The sequence below is a fragment of the Copadichromis virginalis genome, linkage group LG4 (genome assembly GCF_057382275.1).
Source record: "Copadichromis virginalis isolate Kocher_CV1m ecotype Utaka linkage group LG4, C_Virginalis_male_GT1.1, whole genome shotgun sequence".
NCBI classification, from domain to species: Eukaryota; Metazoa; Chordata; class Actinopteri; order Cichliformes; family Cichlidae; genus Copadichromis; species Copadichromis virginalis.
In genome coordinates, this window is record NC_140621.1 from 23764181 (window position 1) to 23770180 (window position 6000).

Sequence of the window (6000 nt, forward strand, 5' to 3'; positions counted from 1 at the left end):
GGCTGGCACGAGGACAGAGCATTGTCAGTCACAGAATGTAAACAAGACTCTGATTGGCTGTTGGCCAGTCCGCATTGGGCTGTCCGGGAGGGAAAAAAAGGCAATAACTGGCCCTGCAGTTTCAAGGCGTCCCAGGTTAGATGATGAAAGGGGGGATAAGAAGGAACGGTTTTAAGGCGCCCCAAAGGCGGACCCCTATTGGCCCTGAAGCCATATGAGTCAAGCGTGAATCAAAGGGAATACTGCAGAGAGGGGGAAATTATGTGTTGGATATTTAAAATAATGGAGGTTAGTTTTCGTGTAAATGCCGACTAGCGATGCCGGGGCTTTATGAAAAGTAATGAAAACAAGTGAAACGAGCCACGAAACGATTCGGGTTATAGGCTGCACGTGAGGGCGCTGGAAAAGGGGGTTAAAAGAAAAAAAAAAGACACCCCCCCCCCCCCCCCCCAAAAAAAAAAAAAGCAAACAAGCAGAAAAAAAGCTCCGGTTGTGGATCACCCCGCCGAGGTCCGCTTTAATGGAGAAGAAATCCTGCATGGAGTCTTTCAGCGCTTTAAAGTGTGGCTGCATGAGGTTTGTCGTAGTCCGGTCAACGTGCTCCTGCTGCTGCTGCTGATATAAAAATGGGGGGAAGTCCAGCGTGATTTGTTTGCAGGAAATTTACTTGGAGTTAATCGGATGATCGCGTCGCATGCTGTTTGTCTGGCTTTCGGTAAATTCAGATCGGGGTGTAAAATACGAGAGCGAGGCGAGATAGCGGATGGATATGTGGAGAGGCTGGAGAGACGATCGTGAATGTGGTGCAGCCAAAATATTTGACTTTTTTTTTTTTAAACGACGGTCCTGCATGTCCCTTGTTACTATTCCAGCAATAGCTTGTTGACTCAAGGATTTACTGAAAATACTCTTGATCCTGCCTGCCTCGCTGCAAATGTGGGTTGAAATATTACTGAAGACGTGTTTTATTTTATTTATTTATTTTTTAATGTGGTATTTATTTTGAATAATAAAAAAGCGAACTGCCCTAGTTTATTTTTTTCTTATTTGGCAATGTATGGATGATGACTAATAACTGTAATTATTCTTTTATTTATTGGAATTTTTTTTAATGTGTGTGTGCGGTTTTAAAAAGGTAGACTTAAGGGAATTTAGGGACAGCTATTCAAGGCAAAAATAAAGGTTTATGGTAAATTATGTGTGCGCGCGTGTGTGTGTTAGACATCCATCTAAGAATCTTATTTTTAAATGGATAGCCAAAAAAAGAAAAAGAAAAGAAAAAGCGAGTAATTTATATATTTTTGAGCAAAAAGAAAATCTCAGGCTGGTTTGGTGTCACTTCACTTCAGAGAGCCTGTATACCTCAGCCCTCAATTGTTAAAAATCAAAATATGCCCTACGTTAAGATGGACTTGGCTAATGCATTTCCCCCCCTTTCTTTCTTCTTTCGAGTTTTGTGTGCACTGCCCTGTGTGAGATTTCACAAACGCTCGGCCACATTGCTTGAATACTAACTTGTATTTTAGCAGAAGGTGCTGGAATTTCATCTCATCATGAGCCCTTCTCAAGTGAGTGCGTGCAATGCGAAATATTCAAAAGGGTGCTTAGTTGCACACAGGAGCACACACGCTAATACGCGCGTGTGCACGCACGCCCACACACAACAGACATAGTGATAATTAATGCGGAGTGAGAGATTTCTGCAGAAAAAAAAGAGAGCGAAAGAGAGAGACCGTTTTTACGACGGGGATTGTCCTTGATCAATGAAGCATTAATGATTGACAGTCTGTAGCCTCCCACCCACATCTATACACGGATAAAGGGCCCTTGGATATTAGGGAAAGGGGAAAAATGTCCATATGATTTTAGTTCCACAATAAAATACCCAGCAATATTCCAAGCAGCCGTACATCCGGGGTATTTTGAGCGTTATATGGATTCCACGTTTAGAGAATATCTGTACCAGGTAAATTTGGCGAAGGGGAAAAAAAGAAAGAAAGAAAACTTTACATGAATCAGAGATTAAAAGTCATCTAGGCAATTTTAATCCAATTTTCTTACAATTTAGACACATATTCCAAAATCGTAGTGTATTGAGTTTAACCTAAAACAATGAGATTCATCCCTGAATGAATTTATTACTGGGGGTCGCTTTCATGTTTCTACTTTGGCCAAGTTAAGCCTTTAAACAGCATGTAGCCTGAAATAATACAGAGATGGTTGACAACAAATGACCTATGACCTATGAGTGTGTGTGTGGGGCCGTGTGTGTATCTGCATACTTGTGTGCTTGTAAGGTGCTAGTGCTAATAACTGTGAATTGTAGTGGCATATGGCAAAACCAGAAGCCTACTAGGACTGGACTCTATTTAAAACTGCCCTCTATGTGGTCCTGTCTTCACTTCAAGGAGAGAACTCTGATTTTACCACACTAATAAAAAATATAGATGTTATTCTTGCAAAAAAAACAAAAGAACACGCTCATTTCCATCATATTACCTATGATTGTAAACAAAAGCTTACTGAAGGTGTCTACAGCCAATGCACAGAATGTACATCCACAAACCTCCACGCAGACACACACTTATCCATCAGCTGTAGATCAAATGTCTGTGTTTGGCAAAGAAGTATATTTTGACTGCTTTAAAAATAATAAGTACAAATTTAAAAATGAAGCTTTTCAGTCAAATTATCGCAGAGCTAAAAGTCTCAAGGTTTTAAATGACGCGGGTCAATTGTTTGTTTAAATGCAAGATCTAATCTTTTTCTCTCCAAGTTAGCGCTCTGTTGCGTTTGCCCTTCTTTACCTTTAGGTTCACTGAGCCTCATGTCATATTTTAAAACCCTCATTACCTCAGTGAGGATTATAGTGGAGCAGCGATTGTTTCGCCTGTAGCCCTGCAGGCCCACAATAGAAATGATAATATGTGAAAAGTGCATAACCAGTTGTTAGTACAATTCCATGCTTCTGCGGTAACATGAAGGAAATGCACTCAAAGGCTAAGTGAGTGTTCGTGCTCATGTATGTGCTGAAAAAAAAAATAAACATACTGAATTGTTGCAAGTAATGAATTCAACTGACAGGATGCTCTTTTGGTCATGTGAGCAAAATGGCTGTTGTTACCAAAAAGCTCTTGTCTGGGAAAAGAAAAGAGGGTTTGTGTGTTGGGTGACTAATTTCCACCCCAGCTGCAGGTTGGACAACATTGCATAAGCGTCACATGACCAAACTGGGCAACGATCACGACAATCAGTTCGGGGGGTCCCAAACGAGCCTGGTGTCTCCCCAGACCCTGGTCTGTCTGTGGCAAATCAGCTCAGCTATTTGGGTTTCCGCTTTTCATTCAGGAGCACACACAGACACACTCAAACACAGAACTCACTGTGTATTCCCTCCCCCTCACAACACCATGAATCCTTGTTAGGACTGGTTTGTTAGGATTTTTTGATTTCAATTGCCAGTTTCAATACTGCGGGATTTCTGCTGACAGTGAAATAGTTCAAATAAAGAATTCTTTTACTGCTTGCTTTGTAATGTCAGAGAGAAATTATGTGGCAAATCCTGCTTTAAGATGATTGCTAAAATCCTTTGCACGAGTTTTAAAATGACAAGAACCCAGATTGTCTTGAAAATTCAGTATAAAGAAAGGAGAGCAAAACATTTATGAGCAACATTTATGATAAATCCAGCTTTGGAAAGGAAAAAAAAAGTATGTCATAATATGATCAAGGTACCAGATAATAATTAGCAAAAGCTGTAAATGTGTTTGAACGGCAGATGCAAGGTACAAACGAGCCTCAAATAAATAATTACAAAACAAAATACATTTTATTGCTCATGAATATAGTAAAACAGCTCTGCTTCTGCAATGCTGTATTGTGACTTTACTGCAACACATGTAGCAGAGACTGCAGAGCAAAGCAAAAAAATGAAACCAGGGCATAACACTACACCGCTGCCGAATCAAGAAGATGCTGAGAGTGAGCCACCAGTTACTGATGAATGATCAATAGGGATTCAGTGACTCAAGCCTCGCGGCACAGCAAGCTGCGGGCCTGACTGAAACTATGTGGCTTTTAGTTAAAGGCACTGATGTCAGGACATGTTAAAATGCCATGACTTCCGATAACAAGCAGAACAATTGGAGTAAAACTAAGCATTCCTTCACAGCTATCTGATGCGGTGCATTGATTGTAAAGCAATAACAAGAATATAATAATAGTGGCTGGGTGTCTGCCTTTGATTTATTTTCCTTCTAAGCATCTCCCCTTCTTGTCCTGTGTCTCTGTGTCTCTTTGCAGGCTACTATAAATCCAGCTCAGCCATCATTCCAACAAATGAGTTTATATGACATGTATATATTTTTGTGTGACGCATCCAATTAAAAATGTCCTCTGCAAGGCCTAAACCAGTTTTCCTGAATGTTATTGTGGTCTCCTATAGCAGATGGCCCTTCTGTCATATTAATTTCAAATCCCAATGGCCAACTGGGGTTCCAACATAAAAGTGAGCAGCTGTATTTCAGGGTCCTGGCTAATACATGTCTTGAAAGATATGGGGGCCTTCTTTATGGATCTTCAAATATGCAGTTATGATTTCCTATTGCTCACCTGACAAGCCTGCAACGTCTGCCAAAGATAAAAGTTTAACAGCGCCAGATCCACCACAGCAACGCTGGAGCGGAGAAAAGCAGAAACGGCATCAGGCACTGTCAGTTCAATAAGCAACATCTCCTCTAATATCATCAATAACCCTTCATTTTTAAGAAAGAGAAAGTTTGAATGTGGATTTATGAGCTGCCAAACCAGCAGAGTGACACAAAGCAACACACAAAGAGAAAAATTATCTTATTTTTTTTGATGATCTCACTACAAGCTTTGGCCTCTTTTTTTAAAAGTTTGTGCTTTCACATTTTTCTGACCTGAGCACGAGCTAGAAAATCATTATCTATCTAAATCATTTTTCATTATATACTCAGGTGGGTTTAAATGTAAACCTTTTAGCATGATCATTTGTCTCTCTGTTTGTTTCTGTTTGTGCGATTGTGCATCAAGTGTACCCCTGATATGCATTTATTGCAAAAGATAGGGGTTAATATTGTTGTTCAGTTGAATATGACCAGGAAGCTATGTTCTTCATCCTCAAGAGGACATGACACATGGCCTAGGCCAGAGAATAGAATAATGTGTGGCAGAGTGAATGGCTGCACATGCTCATTAGTGTCATTAATCACTAGGGACAGAGATGCCTAATGATAGAGGGAGGAGGGACTTCACAGAGAGAGGGGAGAAAAGGATGTGACAGAGATGGAGGATTCCTCAAGAATATTAACATCTGGAAAATATAAGAAGATTTCACATTCATTTAAATGTATCTATTTTGAGCACTCCTGGGTCTGGCAACATCGCAGGGATTTCTTGAAACAAAAAGAACGATGTAATTAATACCAGGCTTAATTGTCACTCGAAATTGTCATATAATTCTCACTCAGAGTGTGAGAGCAAAGTGGGCTGTGCCTGTTCCCTTGTGAGGGGGGGAGATCTCTTTTGGGATCAAATGGGTGTGTGACATTTTCTCACAAACGTTTGATTGTGAACTGATGGATTTCTCTTATGGGGGTTCTGCTCAGCGCTTAGGCCTCCGTTACCCTGCGTCATATACGGCTAATGGGAATAACTGAGCCTTGAACCAGATCTCAGGGTGGAGAGTGTCGAGTGGAGCTGCTGGCTTCTCTGTAGCCTGCGCGGTGAGAGCAAGAGGCCGTGAGCTTGTCCATCCCTCTGCTGCAGCAGAGGCTCCGGGGATAGTTGTACACGGTGAGGGCAGACTGTTTGATCAGCACATATTTTTAATTGGCTCGAGGCACCCTGGAGTGTCAGCATTGCTATGGAGTAGACTCCTACCGCACCTTTTCTAATTAAAATCATTATAAATTCCAGGCGCATCATAAAGGATTAAATGAGACTTGTGTGTGTGTGTGTGTGTGTGAGTGTATGTTT